The sequence below is a fragment of the Lampris incognitus genome, chromosome 7 (genome assembly GCF_029633865.1).
Source record: "Lampris incognitus isolate fLamInc1 chromosome 7, fLamInc1.hap2, whole genome shotgun sequence".
Taxonomy (NCBI): domain Eukaryota; kingdom Metazoa; phylum Chordata; class Actinopteri; order Lampriformes; family Lampridae; genus Lampris; species Lampris incognitus.
In genome coordinates, this window is record NC_079217.1 from 15041955 (window position 1) to 15061034 (window position 19080).

The window sequence follows — 19080 nt, forward strand, 5'->3', positions numbered from 1 at the left end:
AAACGTATAGAAACCCATCAGGGTCCAGGCACCAAGGGGGGAGGCTCAGTGCCCGAAACTCGGGGGATATTGTTTTGAGAAGTGAACTTTTGAATCTTTGGTTCACATGTTATTTAAACCTCTGGGATAAGCCACATGGCCAGGTTTCTTTTATCTCTTGAAGGAAGCTGTTAAAAATGAGAAATGTCAGTTAGCGGAGTTCATGGAGCCCAGGGTTCATAACACCCATTAGAGGGAAGGGTCCGGTCTCTCAAAGGGTTATTTGTGTGGGTTGCACTTGTGTCCAGAACTGCCGCAGCTCACAGGCACATCCGAGTTAATGACATCTCGGTACAATGCCCGTGGGTTGTTGTCAGTTGCTTTGCAGAGATTCATCACTCCTTTTAATCTGTTTTCTGCAAATTAAGAAGGTCCTAGTTCCCTCTGCCGCCGATATTTCCCCTGCTGATGTGTGAATCCTCTGGGGTGATGTTCTTCCTCTTCCTCTTAAAACCCACTTTACAAGGAAACTATGTGGGGGTTAGGGTTAGGGATGTGTGCTTATTTTCAATGGAGCATTTTTAGAGGTGCAGTCATTTAAATCTCAATTTTCATTTCATTATATTTCATTTTATATTGCAGTGGGCTTTGAAATAGAGCAATCTTTTTTATTTGTTTTAACTTTTATTTCTGATTTTTCCCTTTTTCTCCCAATTTTAGTGGCCAATCGATCCCTATTTCAGTTCAAACACCCATCCTCGTACTGCATGCGTTCGCCAACTGCATCTCTCTGGCCGGCAGTCTCAAAGGAGGCGCCTCGCCACTTTTGTGACCAGGCGAATCCAGGCCGAACCACTGCTTTTTCCAACACACAGAGAGACATTCATGTGACGAACACAAGCCGACTCTGCCCCCCTCCCGAAGACAGCATTACCAATTATTGCTGCTTCATCGAGTCCGACCATAGTCGGATCTGATGAGACCGGGGGGCGAACCCCGGTCCCCAGTGGGCAACTGCATCGACACAAAGCCGATGTTTAGACCGCTACACCACCGCAGACCCCCAATAGAGCAATCTTTACACAGCCTTAACAGGACATACTGGCACACTGGCATAGACACACTGCAGAAAGCGGACTAATCAGGCTTCTGGTGCACATTATATTTACTCTCATTTTTAGCACTCAAACAAGCCTTTTTGAATACTTGGTTAGAAGCCGTACAAGAAGACATTCATTATGCAAGCCGCTTATCCCGATCGGGTCGCAGGAGCCTATCCCAGCGGTCATTGGGCGGCAAGCAGGGCGACACCCTAGACAGGCCGCCAGTCCATCACAGGGCCGGCACATTCACACCGAGGGACAATAGTACGGCCGATTCACCTGACCTACATGTCTTTGGAGTGTGGGAGGAAACCAGAGCACCCGCAGGAAACCCACGCAGACACGGGAAGAACATGCAAACTCCACACAGAGGACGACCCCCCAAAGGTTGGACGACCCCCGCGGCTCAAACCCAGGACCTGCTTGCTGTGAGGCGACTGCGCTAACCACTGCGCCACAGTACCGGCCCTACAAGAAGACGTCCTGAAAAAAAAGAATATATTTAAATATATAACAGCACCCACCCATCTAAGATCCTTCTTTATGAGATTCATATTGTTGCACATGGTGGGGGAGCCTGTCACCATGTGACCTGGGTTAAAAGCTGCGTTGGATTGAGCTCAACTTTATTAGAGGCCTGTGTAGCATGCCTGTGAGTATGAGGAGACCATTTGTAACAAGCAGCTTGCTTGAAATTGAAGTTGAAGAGGTTTAAGGTTGACAGCTGACATTCTTCAGCAGAGTCCATGATGTACACAAACGGTTCTGAGCAGATGACATATAGTTTTTTTTTGAGGTATCCCAGTAAAAAGGCAAGCATTGCAACATTTGAACAGTTTGCTGCGTGTAGTGCAGCTAGGTAAATGCGGTTGTGTTGCAGAAATCAGGGTGGTAGGAGGCAGTTGCGGTGAGAACCCCCTCCCTCCCGCATCACACACCCTCACAAGCGTCTAAAGCATCAACCTTGAAATGGAAAAAGAAGCACATTATCTATGCCTGGAAATCATTATTCTTTAGAGGAAGTGCATTCTCTTTATCTGTCTTTCTCTCATTGACTCACACGCATAAGTGCAGCCTTTAGGTTGCCATGGAAATAACATCATTGAGAAGCCCTGTGAAAGGGTTAATGCATGACATCGTGGCAGGAGGGACGGGGTGAAGCAGTGCACTTCCACAGGCTGTTAGCGTTGTTCCATGTGCACCTCAGAGAGTCTCATAACTTATAACATGGTTATTTGCAGTCTGGGGGGGGGGGGATAATCGACACAGTCAGACGGTCCCTCAGCATCTTTCTGTTGATGCCTGGCAGTCTGCTGTGGGCCATTTCAACGAGAGGGCTTTGTTAGCCAAATTAGGCTGCAGTAGCTTCGCGTCACAACTGGGTGAGCTTGCACATCCGACCACATTAAGGAAAAGTCTGGAGTTGCCCTAATATTTGCACACAAAGTCGGGGAGGGTGATCCCCTGGTCACCACAATGTGTTCTGCAAACTAGTTTAGAGTTGAGATGCTTCATGCTTATAGGGATTTGGTCAAATAACGGTTCAAAATGTACTTTTATCAGTTTAATTCATTAGCTCTATGTGAAGTTTGCCTGGCCTTCCTGTAAAAAAGTTCAACGACAATAACCGTTGGTTTGAGTGGAGCAGAAAGGATTAAAATGTTTAACATAGGGGTGTTTGGGTAGCGTGGCGGTCTATTCTGTTGCCTACCAACACGGGGATCCCGGTTCGAATCCTCGTGTTGCCTCCGGCTTGGTCGGGCATCCCTGCAGACACATTTGGTCGTGTCTGCGGGTGGGAAGCCGGATGTGGGTGTGTGTCCTGGTTGCTGCACTAGCGCCTCCTCTGGTCAAGTGGGGCGCCTATTCAAGGGGGAGGGGAAACTCTGGGAATAACGTGATCCTCCCACATGCTACGTCCCCCTGGGGAAACTCCTCACTGTCAGGTGAAAAGAAGCGGCTGGCGACTCCACATGTATCGGAGGAGGCATGTGGTAGTCTGCAGCCCTCCCCGGACCGGCAGAGGGGGTGGAGCAGTGACCGGAACTGTTCGGAAGAGTGGGGTAATTGGCCAGGTACAACTAGGGAGAAAAGGGGGGGGGGGTTAACATAAGGATGAAACGGAGTTTGTTTGGTATAAGAATTGACTGAGCCGTGATATTGTTCAAATGGAGTCATTAAACCATCCAGACTTGTGCAGGACATTTAGGGCCGTCTCAGTTTGGGGTATCCCGCTGTGTCAAAAAACAAACAAAAATACCGTGTCTCTGGGTCCGCGGTGGTGTAGCGGTCTAAGCATCGGCTTTGTGTCGACGCAGTTGCCCACTGGGGACCGGGGTTCGCGCCCCGGTCTCGTCAGATCCGACTATGGCCGGACGCGATGAAGCAGCAATCATTGGCAACGCTGTCTTCGGGAGGGGGGCGAAGTCGGCTTGTGTTCGTCACGTGAATGCGTCTCTGTGTGTGTCGGAAAAAGCAGTGGTTCGGCCTGGAGTCGCCTTGTCACGAAAGTGGGGAGGCGGTCTCCGGAGAGATGCAGTTGGCGAACGCATGCAGTACGAGGATGGGTGTTTGAATTAAAATAGGGATCGATTGGCCACTAAATTGGGAGAAAAAAGGGAAAAATCAGAAATAAATTTATGAAAAATACCGTGTCTCTTTTCTTACCATACAACATACATACACATCCCAGTCTCTCAGCTGAGCCCTGAGGATGTGACAATACATCCTCATACCTCAGTCCCATTGACACAGAGGAGTCCAGGTGCACTGCACATTGCAAGTGCTCATCTTTCTTTTTCTACCTTATCTCACCTTAAAAAGAAAAGTGTGTAAAGTTTGCACAAGGAACGTGTGTCCTAGTTTAAGAGCGAGAGAAACGTGGTCCCACTACGCTGAAAGAAACTTGAAAACCAATTTATTCGTACCATTGTGCCCATGTGTGCGTCATAGAAATGAAATGCTTAAACCTCGCCAGCACATTAATTTCGGGTCATGATAAAGCAGTTTTGCTCGAGTGTCTGGTTATACGAAAATAATGGCCACCCTCAAGCCAATCAGAATGGGAGCTTAACCCTGGCCACGGCTTGAAATTTATGTGATGCCTCCTACCCTCATATCTGTAGTGTAACCATCAGTCTCCCTGGGAAAATACAGCAGAATTTATTGCGGTGCTCATGTGAATCCAACAGGTCTAAAATTATTTCTTTCCAGCCACTCCCTCCTTTTACTCGGCCCTTCACATAGCCCCAGTTATTTTCTGCTAATCTTCTCTGCAGCCCTTAGCAACAAAATATTTGTTTTGATCCCCCCCCCCCATTTTCAAAAGTGGGTGGGGCATTTTTCAAATGCATGGGTGATCTTAAGTCATGCATCTGCAACATGTATGTGTTCGTCTTGTTAAATGCATGGGTCATGCGTCTCGTCCCAGTGGAAGAAGTCCCCTCCCTACCCTGGTCCATAGAGGACTGTTAAGGGTTTGATAAATCTCATCTGCTGTTCATATCTACTGTTCTTTTCTCCATCTTGGGCCCAGAAACCTCCAAAACAACAGCGTGGCAAGGCTCGTGCCATGGGAGGGCTCACAGATGGAGGACGGACACGAGTGTCTGGGTTTGCACGCTGCATGGGCTGATGCTAGGTGGTGCCGGAGTCTTTCTCTGTCCTCTCCTCTCCATGTCAGGAGCCTCTCTGCTCTTTTTCCTCTCTACGTCTCTCTCTCTCTCTCCATCTCTCCCACATGGATGTTCAGTTTGTCCATGGGTCAGTCCAGGACCCCGCCTCGCTGCAGCATAGCATGTCAACTGAGTACACCTGAGGCTGATCACTGATCAGCCACTATCACCTCTGCTCTCCTGCAACCCACGCCCCCTCCCTCTCCACCTGCAGCCAAGGCTATGCCATACCCCACCACCACAAATATATCATTATCATGGTATCCTATCATACCAATACACTTAGCTTCTTCACATCACATTATGACAGTGATAATGTTGCATTTAGTGCATGATCATATCTTTTGGACTGATCAGTTGGTGACCACCTTCCTGCAGCAAACTAATCCGCTCCAAAAAATTACTTATTGATCTTAGGACAAACTGAGGAGGGGGGCGGATTTAGTGGTGGGGTCAGAGGGAGGGCCTGCACCCTGCAAATAACATCCATCGAAACAAGCCATTTGGTGTTATGTTCTGTCTTATAAGATTGGTTTCTGTGAAGAAAGTGTGTGGGGGGGGCAATGGATTAAGAACTCAAGAACTTTTTTGGTTCATTTTCCATTTATATTTCACCTGTTTTACAAATTCCAACAATTTTATTGAAACAGCGCAGATTATGCAGTTGATATCAAACCGCCATGTCATTTGTTTGAAGGTTTTCCAACGCTAATTTGCATTGTAAATATCTGAAATCATCTCAAGTGGCGGAGCTCTTTAAAAAAAAAACAAAAAGAGCTCAAGTCTCCATCAAATCGCTCGTCATACCTGATGTTTTTTGCAGTGTGGCACCTTATCATCAGCTAGCCTTCCTATACCATGAACCCCCCCCCCACCACACACACACACACATTTATGCACGGACAGAGGTTCATCTTCTTTGTCTATGGCCAGTGTAAATCAATTACAGCTCATACGTGTCTTTCAATAAGCTTTTCTTTCACGAAAGGATGGTAACGAAACATGATTGGGACCGAATTTGTCTCCCCAAGCATGCCATCTCACCATTTCTTCCCTTTTAAACTACATAAATTGGAAATTGATTTTTTTATATACTCCCCATGGCATTTAGCTTGGAAAAGTAATACGATGGCATCGGAATTAAACAAAAAAAATAAAAATAATGATAATCTGTAATTGGAATGAATGCCTGTAATCATATTGAATTCTGTAATAGCTTGACAAAGGTGGATGGATTGAATACTGAAGTATTTTGATGTTTTATGCAGCCTTTTTGCATCACTGTTTTGCACACATAATGTGTACACATAAGTATCAGATGCTACATACATGAACATGCATTTGTGCGTGGGTAGATTACACATATAATTTCAAATTGCTCATGTTTTTGTGAGCCGCTCTCAGTGGATATTTTGATTTTCACTCTAAACACAGCGTCCCCGTCACCAAGTGTTTGACTTAAAGTATGGTGGTGTGCACTTCTCACACTGTTTTTTCCCCGTGCGGCTCCAGCAGCGTGGCAGCCCTGATCGCAGACGGCATTGATCGGATCTTTTCGAGATGAATGGATTAATTACTGCAGAGAGAGGACGTGAAATACAGTCTGGCAACAGGACGAGTGGAAATGAGGGCTGGGATTGAGAAAGCCATTAGGGAATATTGAGGGCATTAATGACTGTTGCACTGCTGCTGGGGGTTGGGGGGCGGGGGTGGGGTTAGGGGCCATGTCCCACCTCCTTTTCCCTGTCATTTTGTAATGCCGTCCTCGGCAGTTCTCCGGAATGTTTGGCGAACAGTACGGCAAGCGGGGCTGACACGCTATCCCCTTCCTCTCATCTGAGACTTCAGGGGTTCCCAGTGGGTCCGCAGAAACCACCTGCTCTGCATCAACACACCACAGCCTTGATGGCTCGAGGCCATGAGAGACGTGACACAAGGGGGCCTCCGTCTATTTGTCAGTTTTGACAGGAAGTGCTTAAAATTAAGAACACATAGTGATGCATGTTGTGTAAAACGTGTTGCGCGGTGTGCAGAAGGCAGCACAGCTGTGCGGAAACCACATTTGTGTCTCGTAATCTCTAGGTCGGTCCTGATGAAAGGTGGTTGTACTTTTGGGCTGTGCACGCCATAAAGCCCGTGCTGTTTGGCAGCGTTGTGCTGGCGCCAAACAAGAGCTCAATAAATAATGAATGGCGAAATGAGGTGTGGGCTTTGTGTTTATCTAATTAAACGGCATTAAAAATAAATGACAGTCGATCACCATTGCCGTTAGGCTTTAAGCATCACCCTCGTGACATGGACGTACTTCTCCTCCAGACCGAATGATTCATGTGACTGCCCGGTACTTTAAACAGCAGAGGAAATACATGAACCCGTCCTCTTAAATAATTAACTACCAAATTAACCTTGTTGTGCGTTGTGCCGTCACGAGGTGTTCATGCACGACTGCACCAGAATTGCAAAGCATTAGAATATAATAATGATAACGATAATACTAGTACTAATAGTAATGGTGACGATAATACAGATGATTGTGAAAATCAGGACTCGGGAACAATTTATTGTCATTTCTTACATGTCTTTGCATACAGAAAGAAATGAAATTTCATTTCTCCCCGCCCACAACAGCGCAACACAAAAGACAAAAACGCATCCAAAATTTCCCAAAAACGACACCACCAAAAACATACAAAAACAGACAGAAAACAAAAAATAAAACACAAACAGTTAACAACACAGTCCAAAAAATTCCTCTGTCCAGACAACAAACTCCAGCCAGGATGACTGTCAGAACTGCCGGTCTGCATGGGCTAGCAGTTAGCTTAGCCTGCCCCGCTCCCGCATCCTGTCAGACCGCCCTCGGTGTCTCCTCTTCGGGCGCCGCTCTGGGCAGGGCCGTGGTCCTTTGGCCCACCGGACGCAGCAGACCAGGCTCCTTCAGCCGATCCAACGCCAGCTCCGAGCCAGACACACCTCCCCGCACTCCACACAACCACACAGATGCAGACAAAAACGCTGCACAGATAGGCGAGGCCGCTGCCAGACCGCCTCGGTGTGTCCCCTAGGGTGCAGCTCTGGGCAGGGCCGTGGTCCCTGGGCCCACAGGACGCAGCAGACCGAGCTCTCTCAGCCGATCCAACGCCAGCTCTCCCAACCATTAAACAAAAAAAACGTAGACGTAGACGTGGACAAAGACGCTGCATAGTCAGTACTGGGCGAGAGCGCCGCAAACGTGAGTTCATGCCGCCATCTTCCCACACCTCCACACCATAAAATAATAACATAAATATAATAAAATAAATATATATAATATGATAAATAAAATCATAATAGTAGTACATCTTCCTTGTGATGTTTTATGTTCCAGTTTTTATGTTTTTTTTCTAACTCTACGTATTAATGTCTTGGCTGTTTAAATCTAATCTAGCCAAACATATTACTGCACTCACGTGCCCCCAGCTGAATGTAGCAACTCATAAAAGCCCAATATGTCAGCCATATTGATCCCTGTAGCGGAATTGGTTTGAGCTGTGAATGTGCTGAAGCACTGTACAATGAAATGTTTTGCAGCCTTGAGGGGGGGGAGCCAGGGTGACCTTGGATATTTTTTCTCTCTCTCCCTCTCCTTTACTTTCAATTGAGTTTTGTTTTGTTTTTTTCCCATGCAGCCTTTGAGCGCGGTACTGCGGTCTTTTGTGATATCCCCACGTAGGCTGTAACTTCGGTGACCCGAACATGGCATTCAAGTTCATTTCACCTGCATCACGCCCTCTTTTCATTCCCTTTCAAAGTGGAGAATGTTTTGGGTTTGTCCCTCACTCCGAGGGGAACGGCGCGCCGTTCGTGTTTAATCTCTAGTTCACATCATTCACGGGTCCGGTTCGGTGTTTTCTCTTATGGGTTTAATGCTTTTTGCAAGCCTTCACCCTTGATGGAAACCATGTCTCCGAGCCTGTTTGTGATCCCTGACTAGAAAATGGTACATATATATATATTCCAGTCTGACAGTTTGATATATAGTTCATGTAAAAGATACAAGCCGGCAAGTTACTGCTTTTATATGTGATGGTATGGGTCGAGGCAGTTTTGAACGGAGTGAATAATGTATACGTCTCAGAGTAAAATATGGGAGAGGGAGCAGAATTGAACTGCTGGTGGACACTGTTTTCAGTGCTCTTACACCTACCTGTGTGTATCTGTATATAAGAAGTGTTTTCCTTGCCATGTAAGACTGTTACGGAGACACAGGAGCAAATTATTCTTCTTGAATTCCAATAACCAAGGCATCAGTTGCACTTTATTTCTGTCTTAACTCAATTAGTACTGACAATGGAGGTACTATCGCTGTTACAACTGACCATTTACCATTGCAGAGATCCAAGCAATCTCTAATAACCACCGCTGTGGTTGGCAACTATTAGTCTTGATATCTGTCTGCTACGAGCTGTGTGTGTGTGTGTATGTGTGTGTTTGCTTTCTGGTGTTATTTTTTCCCCCTCCATAATGTCTGCCATTACCATGTCCCTCAGCTCTAATGCTCGTTCTACAGCAACATGACTCTGTTTAAATAGACAACAGCTCATCAGCGGTCATCCCCGCGTACAGACAGCGAGGCTGCACCGATACTACGTTTTCCACTGCCGACACTAATTCTTAGCACTAAATTAACTGCTCCCTCCGGGCTGGGGATGAGTTGTTGCCTCAAGTGAAGGAGTTCAAGTATCTCGGGGTCTTGTTCACGAGTGAGGGTAGGATGGAGCGGGAGATTGACAGGCGGATCGGTGCAGCATCAGCAGTAATGCAGACGTTGTACCGGACCATTGTGGTGAAGAGGGAGCTGAGCTGGAAGTCAAAGCTCTCAATTTACCAGTCAAGCTTCATTCCAACCCTCACCTATGGTCGGTCATGAGCTTTGGGTAGTGACCGAAAGGGTGAGATCGTGGATACAAGTGGCTGAAATGAGTTTCCTTCGTAGGGTGTTTGGGCTCAGCCTTAGAGATAGGGTGAGGAGCTCGGACACCCAGAGGGAGCTTGGAATAGAGCCGCTGCTCCTTCACATTGAAAGCAGCCAGTTGAGGTGGTTTGGGCATCTGATTAGGATGCCTCCTGGGTGCCTTCCTGTGGAGGTTTACCAGGCACAGCCAACTGGGAGGAGACCCTGCGGTAGACCCAGAACTTGCTGGAGGGACTACATGTCCAGTCTGGCCTGGGAGCACCTTGGGATCCCCCAGGAGGAGCTGGAGAGCATTGCTGGGGAGAGGGACGTCTGGAGTGCCCTACTTTAGCTTGCTGCCACCGTGACCCGACCCCGGAGAAGCGGCTGAAGATGAATGAATGAATGAATGAATGAATGAATGAATGAATGAATGAATGAATGAATGAATGAATGAATGAATGAATGAATGAATAAATTAACTGCATTCGTTTATACTGGGTACCAATTTGATCCCACGACTTTGCTGATTGATACATACTATTAGCAGCGGTGGAAGAAGTGTTCAGATTTTTTACTTAAGTAAAAGTAGCAATACTACAGTGTAAAAATACTTTGTTACAAGCAAAAGTCCTGCATTCAAAATCTTACTTAAGTTAAAGTACAAACTTATTATTAGATGAGTATCAAAATATACTTCTTATCCTTCTTCTTTTTCTTCTTCTTCTTTCGGGGAAGTATAAATAATCAAAGTATCAAAAATATACTTAACGAAGCAAAAGTAAAAGTACTCATTATGCAGAATGGCCCATTTCAGAATCATATCTATCATATTACTGGACTATAATTTTTGATGCATTAATGTGTTCATCACTTTAATGTTGCAGATGGTAAAGGTGGAGCTAATTTTAATTACTGTATATACTGCTGGGTAGCTTAGCCTATAAAATATATCATAATTTATTAGTTGATTTATAAATTGTATTGATAATCTGAATCTGCAAAGTAACTATTAACTAAAGATGTCAAATAAATGTAGTGGAGTAAAAAGTACAGTATTTCCCTCTGAAATGTAGAGGAGTAGAAGTATAAAGTAGCATAATATCGAAATACTCAAGTAAAGTACAAGTACCTCAAAATTGCACTTAAGTACAATACTTGAGTAATTGCAGTTAGTTACATTCCACCACTGAATATTAGATTGTTAGTTTGAGGTTACCAGAAACAAACGGTGAGAAGGAGTCTGTTTTTCTCAATAAGAATATTGTAACATCTCTCCATATGTAGAACATTCAGAACCCTCTGCAGTTTTACTGTGATTTTTTGACGTGGCACATGCAGCTCTTGCTTTAAAATCCAAGTATTAGCCAAGGAGGTGCACACCGGTGGATGCCTTCCAAAAGGTGGTACCAGGGGAAAGCTTTGATATGGACGATCAGCATCAAGAGTTGATGCTAGGAATCGGCGGTTCGAATCCCCGTGTTTCCCCCGGCTTGGTCGGGCGTCCTCACAGACACAATTGGCCGTGTCTGCGGGTGGGAAGCCGGATGTGGGTATATGTCCTGGTCGGATGTGGGTATATGTCCTGGTTGCTGCACTAGCGCCTCCTCTGGTTGATCAGGGCACCTGTTCGGGGGGGAGGGGGAACTGGGGGGAATAGTGTGATCCTCCCATGCCATACTTCCCTCTGGGGAACTCCTCACTGTAAGGTGAAAAGAGGCAGCTGGCGACTCCACATGTATTGGAGGAGGCATGTGGTAGTCTTCAGCCCTCCCCAGGGGTGGAGCAGCGACCAGGACGGCTCGGAAAATAGGGTAATTGGCCGGAGACAAAGGGGGGGGGTTGATGCTAGCAGATGTGAACCAAGTTGAGAAGACCCTGCACAGAATTTGAACCACCTCAATTACTTGAATAGCAGTGAACCTGAATGCTTTTCAGCAACTTACCTAATTTTCCTAAAGGATATTCAAGATTGTTTCACTTTTTAATGAAGAATGTGAAGAAAAACAAATTATAGTCTTGTTTTTCTTTGACCAATCGCTCTCACTGCCTCAACAAATATCCAGCGAGAGTATGGAAAATGGCTGTGACCTCAGCGGGGTACTGATGAGAGCATGGTTATGGCAGAAGCTGGCTGGGGGAAAAGAAAGGCGATGCTGACGTCGCCATGCGATTGCCATGCGCTGTGCTCTCCGTTCTGCGTTTGGCGTGTCAACAAGTGAGCACATGTCAGGTGGAGAAGCCGAATTGATTTGACAGTCTGATGTTAATAGTTATACACCGCAATAAACTGCTCTTTCAACTTTATCGCTGGGTACAAGACTTGACAGTGATCCCCCCCAAAACCAGCTCTGTTGTACTGGTACATATAGCATCATGGCTGAGTTAGATACTGAACTCTGTAATAGAGTGAAGGTGAGGGGCTCAAATTCAGCGGCGGAAGATGGAAGGAAATGGGAATTTGTCCCGCAAGATTTCCAGGGGTAAGCCTATTCTGGTAGATCTCTGCAGATCCGAAGAAAAGTTCCGACTGATGGAAATAAATTGGCGGGGGGGGGGGTCTGTGTTGAGCTGGAGTCTCCAAAGACAGAGCCATCTTCTTCTAAATGGCTCAATTTAGCTTTTGTTGGAGCCAGGAACCAGAGCAGGTCACTGCCCCACAACCCACTGCAGCAGAAATCAATAGGTGCTTTCAGAACAAGGGGCCTTATTAAAACGGGGGCCCTTTTTTTTTCAAGGCGTTGGGATGACACTGACTCACAGGAATCATTAAGCGCAGCTCCAACTGTCCTCTGCTCTCGGATTGTAGCAATTCCTCTTGACCCACACATCCTGTCCTGGTTTCTCTTATATCCCCTGTCTGATCTTGACGATACTGGGAGTACCGTTCCAGTGTCCTGCCATCCTAGCGCGCCTGAAGCTTGGCAGTCTTTACACGCCGTTGATTTCTATTAGTTCATGGGTAGCCCACAGTATGTAGAGAGGGACAAACTGAATCAAAGTAGAATTGCAACCGAAAACAAATCACCGGCCGACGAAAGGTACACAAAGAGCAATCCAATCTCGAGTTACGAGGGATGCTCCTTCATGTCAGCTTTTATAATCCCCCAGGAAAACAGGAACAGCACATTTTTACTTGCCTCTTTCCGTCACCTGTGCGAAGGTGTTAAACTTATTCTTCCGGAGTAGAAATGACCTTTTCCTGTTTTACGTGTTAGACCCTAATGGAACACAATAAAGTTTCGAGGCCACCGGCGCCGCATAGCACAGCCATTGTAGTAAAAACCAAATCAGGTTGTTGACCCAAGGCTGCGTGCCCGCACACTCATTGTGTTCACGTCCCCGAGGACCAAAACACAAATCACAGCTACGTGGCAGCACCGAGGGAATGGAAAGTCACCCGTGTACCCTCAGCCGACTGTTTTTGTACCGCTAATCTGCAGATATGTTTGCTGCAGTTTAAAATGAAAGCCTCATTTTGCAATTAAATGGATGGACATACTTTGTATGCGCTGTGATCGGGTTTACTGGTTTACACAGAGTTGTCCTTCGATTCATCATTCAGTCTTCAAGGGAGTTAATCTGTAATGTGTGGCTGTAATGTTGCTTTCTTTTCCTGCTAATGTGTTATTTTGTGTCAAAAAATTTCATTATTTACAAACACCGTTACTCTACAGCCACTAAACAGATCTACTACATAAACCTGCACCCATACATAGCCCAAGCTCTGTAAACTGAAAGCACCTTTATAGCATAAACAGCATCCAAGACATTCGCCTCCTAGTGACACGAGCATACAATCAACTTTAATATGATAATAACAACAATAATAATAATAATGATAATAGGGGCGTCTGGGTAGCATAGCAGTCTCTTTTGTTACCTACCAACATGGGGATAGCCGGTTTGAATCCCTGTTACCTCCAGCTTGGTCAGGCGTCCCTACAGACACAATTAGCTGTGTCTGCGGGTGGGAAGCCGGATATGGGTATGTGTCCTGGTCGCTACTAGCACCTCCTCTGGTCAGTTGGGGCATCTGTTTGGGGGGGAGGGGGAACTGGGGGGAATAGCGTGATCCTCCCACGCGCTACGTACCCCTGGCGAAACGCCTCACTGTCAGGTGAATAGAAGCGGCTGGCGACTGACTCCACATGTATCGGAGGAGGCATGTGGTAGTCTGCAGCCCTCCCCGGATCGGCAGAGGGGGTGGAGCAGTGACCAGGATGGTGCGGAAGAGTCGGATAAATGGCCTGATACAAGAGTGCGGAAGAGTGATACAAGACAGCGTGGAAGAGTGGGGTAATTGGCCTGATACAAGAGTGGGGTAATTGGCCTGATACGGGGGGGGGGGGATCATCATCTACTTCACCACCACCATCATCGTCATCACCATCACCATGACAATTTCAGGCGGCGATGTACAAAATGACAACTAGAGAGATGGTGCAGCTGCCTTAACATTCATAAAGTCTAATTCAATCTTTATGTCAACTTTCAAAAGTTCAAGCATTGCATACATATATGCCATTTAAAGACACAGGAGTAGGACAGTGTTTCATTTCACTGAGGAAAAAAAGTCTGAAATATAAATAAAATGCTGCTGGTCTGCCTCTCTCCCTCTACACGTTGAGTGTCCAGAGGGGTCAAAGGTCAAAGAGCTCAGCAGCCCTGAAAGAGGATGCAAACTGCTGTGCGGGAGTGCAGTGCTCTGTTAGGTTGGGATAAAGATGGAGGCCATGGCTGTGGACCTGCGTCCTTGAAGCGGCTGTTAATCACCAACCTGCAAAAGACTCTCAAATGATTTACTTCCATGTCTGAATGTGCTGCTTTTTTTTTCTTCTCTCTTACGTACTGCCAGAGAAAATGGGAATTGCTCAAATGTGCTGATTGAACCTTAACGGATAAGGGAATATTTCAGTTGGACGGGATCTTGCAAGAAGCTGACTGGTGCCATGCCATTTGTTTTCCCATGATAATGACAGTTAACATAGTAATCATCAGTGTTGGGGAGTAACAGAATACATGTAATGGTGTTACGTATTTAGAATACAAAATATGAGTGACTGTATTCAAATACAGTTGCAATTTAAATGTATTGTATTCAGAATACAGTTACATTCTTGAAATGAATGGATTACTTAAAAAAAATTCTTTGGTGCCATTCTTATTTTAAGAGGATTGCGACAGAAAATGCGGTGAAAGTGATACCTAAATATTAGATCAACAGTAAATTCAGTAAAAAAGTCCCAAGACAATATTTTCACCATTATCTAAGGTTTTTCATTCTAACAGCTATGGAAATAAAGAAAAGGACATGGAAAAGTTCTCTTTCTTTTCTTTCTTTTTTTTTACCAGATAAAAAATCATAGATCTCTTGTGTTTACATACTCTTCTAGCCTTTGTTAATATATATTTAATGTGACTCAAATGCATTCAGCCAGCTGATACAATAGAAGAAACAGAATAGTCTACTCAAGTAAGTAGTATTGTGTGAATGCTACATATGCTGTTACACAAAATGTAAGAAAATATTAAAGTAATCCAAAGTGTTTAGAATACGTTACTCACGCTGAGTAATCTAACGGAATACGTTACAATTTACATTTCATGACATGTATTCTGTAATCTGTTGCGGAATACATTTTAAAAGTAACTCTCCCAACACTGGTAATCATAATAAATGAATGATAGCAAACATTGTTCGATCATAATCAATCGCAGATGTGGCCATACCCTATTTCTACAGTGATACCAGTCCTGCCTTTCCTCCTCTCTTGACTCAAGTTCAATTGAAAACATCGATGTTGCATCAAGAAAAAAAAGTCATTTCATATTTTTGATATTTTTTATTTTTATTTTCATATACTTTAATGATCCCCATGGGGAAATTACACCCTGCATTTAACCCATCCTAGCTGTGTAGCTGGGAGTAGTGGGCAGCCGCCGTGCAGCACCCGGGGACCAACTTCAGTTCGTCTCGCCATGCCTCAGTCAGGGGCACAGACAGGAGTACTAAGCCTAACATGCATGTCTTTTTGATGGTGGGGGAAACCGGAGTACCCAGAGAAAGCCCACCGCAGATGCATTATTCCATATAAAAGTAGATGTTCTTGGGTTTTTCAAAAGTGAATGAGTGCTAGATTGAGCTGAAGGCAGATGCCAATCTATTACTACTACTTCCGGCTGCTCCCGTTAGGGGGCGCCACAGCAGATCATCCGTTTCCATCTCTACCTGTCCTCTGCATCTTCCTCTGTCACACCAGCCACCTGCATGTCCTCCCTCACCACAGCCATAAACCTCCTCTTTGGCCTTCCTCTTTTCCTCTTCCCTGGCAGCTCCACCTTCAGCATCCTTCTCCCAATATACCCAGCATCTCTGCTCCACACATGTCCAAACCATCTCAATCTTGCCTCCCTTGCTTTGTCTCCAAACCGTCCAACTGGAGCTGTCCCTCTAATATGCTCATTCCTAATCCTGTCCTTCTTCGTCACTCCCAATGAAAATCTTGTCATCTTCAACTCTGCCACCTCCAGCTCCACCTCCTGTCTTTTCATCAGTGCTGTCATCTGAACTCACTACCATCTTGTAAACCTTCCCTTTAACTCTTGCTGGTACCCTTCTGTTGCAAATCCAACCCGATATCACGAGATTTCATTCTTATATTGACAAAAATTAATCTATTGAATCGTCCACCAGTGGACGATTGTTTTCACTTTTTTCGTCCTGCACTGGACGAATTTAAGTCAATGGAGAGTTCAATGGACAGTGTTTTTTGTGCAGAATTGAACGTTTCATTCAGAAGGCTGCGAGAGATCGTATCATTTCAAAACAGACAGGGTAGATCAGTCATGTTGTAACTAGCCAAGATACTGCTGTTCAGTGACCCTAACCCTAACCCTAACCACAGCCTTCTGAATGAAACGTCCAATTCTGCATGAAAAACACAGTCCATTGAAATCGCCATGGACTTCAATTCGTCCAGTGCAGGATGAAAAAAGTTAAACAATCGTCCACTCGTGGACTATTCAATAGATTAATTTTCGTCTAATATAAGAATGAAATCTCGTGATATCATATTGTGCAAATCACTCCTGACACTTCTCCACCTGCTCCACCCTGCCTGCACCCTTTTCTTCACCTCTCTTCTGCCCTCCCCGTCACTTTGGACAGTTGATCCCATGTATATATGCCAATGCTATGCTCTTAGTCTCTTAATCAATGCGAGAGAAGCAAGGTACTCGAGTATGGGTGTGATGAAGGTGTGACACTGAGTAGCTTACAGTTTTCTAAAGCTCCTTAAGTACACCGCTTGTGAGGGCCCATATCTCGAGGGCCAGGGCTTTTTTGAGTGCTGTGCTTCAGTATCTGTGCTTTACACACATTCAGGAAATGTTGCGTTTGGCATCCATAACTATGTTGGATATGGGCAGATAGTATTGTCAACTGTAAAATTAGCAGGCCTAATCTCACAGGCCACATGTACAGAATTATGCAGCGCATGTTCCCTGTTTGTCTTTTTCTGATGTCTTTATTTTATAATTTCATCCGCATCACATGACAGCTGAGCCTAATGCTCAGAGGGAAATGAAACTCAGAAGGCACCCCTTTTATTTTTCCACTACATCAGTGTTTGAGGCTGTTTTCTCAACACTTTACTGGAAGCCGATGACTGAAAGTAGTGATGCTGGCGTAAGAGCTTGACAACCTCTCATCCACAGCCAAGTATGGAAAACACATGACTGCAATCCTTGAATTATAATCTGACATCGACCCGTCAAGGCACGTTAAAGAAAAGCCTACTCTCACCTTTGCAGTGATTGCAGATGAATTTCTGTGTAATCTGGGGCTTTTTTGTTGGTTTGTATTTTATTTGTACTGTAAAACCATGCATTCTGTGTTCGTTAGCAGTATATTCTCACTAGAGACCAGTATTAAGAGTAAAACAACCATCAGTGATGTCGTATATCACGTGAATGTAAACACAGAATAGAAAACAATGAGTAGGGCGTCTGGGTAGCGTAGCGGTCTATTCCATTGCTTACCAACACGGGGATCGCCGGTTCGAATCCCCATGTTACCTCTGGCTCGGTCGGGCATCCCTACACACACAATTGACCGTGTCTGCGGGTGGGAAGTCGGATGTGGATATGTGTCCTGGTTGCTGCGCTAGCACCTCCTGTGGTCGATCGGGGCACCTGTTCGGAGAGGGAAGGGGAACTGGGGGGGAAAGCGTGATCCTCCCACGTGCCATGTCCCCCTGGCGAAACTCCTCACTGTCAGGTGAAAAGAAGCGGCTGGCGACTCCACATGTATCGGAGGAGGTGTGTGGTAGTCTACAGCCCTCCCTGGAGAGGGGGGTTGGAGCGGTATGGCTCAGAAGAGTGGGGTAATTGGCCAGATACAATCGGGGAGAAAAAAGAGGGGGAAAGAGAAGAAAGTGACGAGTAGCTTAATATGAATGCTGTGTGCCTTCAGGTTTTCTCCGCACGACATGCACGGTGACGGATGGTGAGCGCGGGACCATGAGAGCGTGTGAACATCTGCTGTCTCTGAAAAAAAAAAAGTTTGTTAGGGACAAGACCTCCTGTTGAAGGAGAACGCCATGTAGCGTACAACGTGGGATTGAATTACCCATATTCAACCAAAAAAAAAAAAAAAGTATGGAAAACAACCATTAAGTGTTTAGTATGTTTCCTGCATGGAAACACATTAGGCAGCTTGCAGGGAACGTGCTCCGATGACTGCTTTCAACCTCCATGTTTACTTCTAGACGCTGCTATTGTTTGAACTGACTGTGGCTGTTTGACTTGAAAGCCAAACAAAAATAACATCTTTGAAGGATGTGAGACTTGAACAGGGAGGCGAGTCTCTCTCCACTTCATCTCGCTTGGCCTCATTCTATCACCGCTAACTGTGTTCAGAATGTAAGCTCCGCTCTTACAGTAAAGCAACGCTCGTCCTCCGCCGCGTTTCAGTGTGGAAATGAATGGTTTTGCAAAATATACACTCCTTTTTCTTCCCAAAGCCAGTTAGGCACACTGTTTATGCACAAGATATGCAGTCCTCTGCAACGTCGTCAAGTGTGCTTGATGTATTCGCTGTTTACAGTTGGTTATTTTAGTCGACGCAAATTGAACCTCCGTGAATAACATGATGCGATGACGTTCTGTGCAAAATAATTTTAAGATATCAACGCTGTATTTTTCCTGCGATAAAATTCTAGCTTTATAGGCATCCTTTTGAAGAGTTTTTTGGGGGGGGCATTTATATAGCTCTCAGCTCTGTTTGTTTTAATATCCCAGTGTTGCTGGCAGTATTTGAATCATGGTGCAAAGACTGACTCCTCCATTGCTTCGACTAGGCCTCGTAATGGCTCTGCTGGGATAACAT

General features: G+C 45.5%; 1 protein-coding gene across 1 annotated transcript in view; it reads left to right on the forward strand.

Moving 5' to 3' along the window:
* The window catches only part of robo2 (roundabout, axon guidance receptor, homolog 2 (Drosophila)), a 364993-nt gene that overhangs the window by 130197 nt on the left and 215716 nt on the right, over positions 1-19080 (forward strand).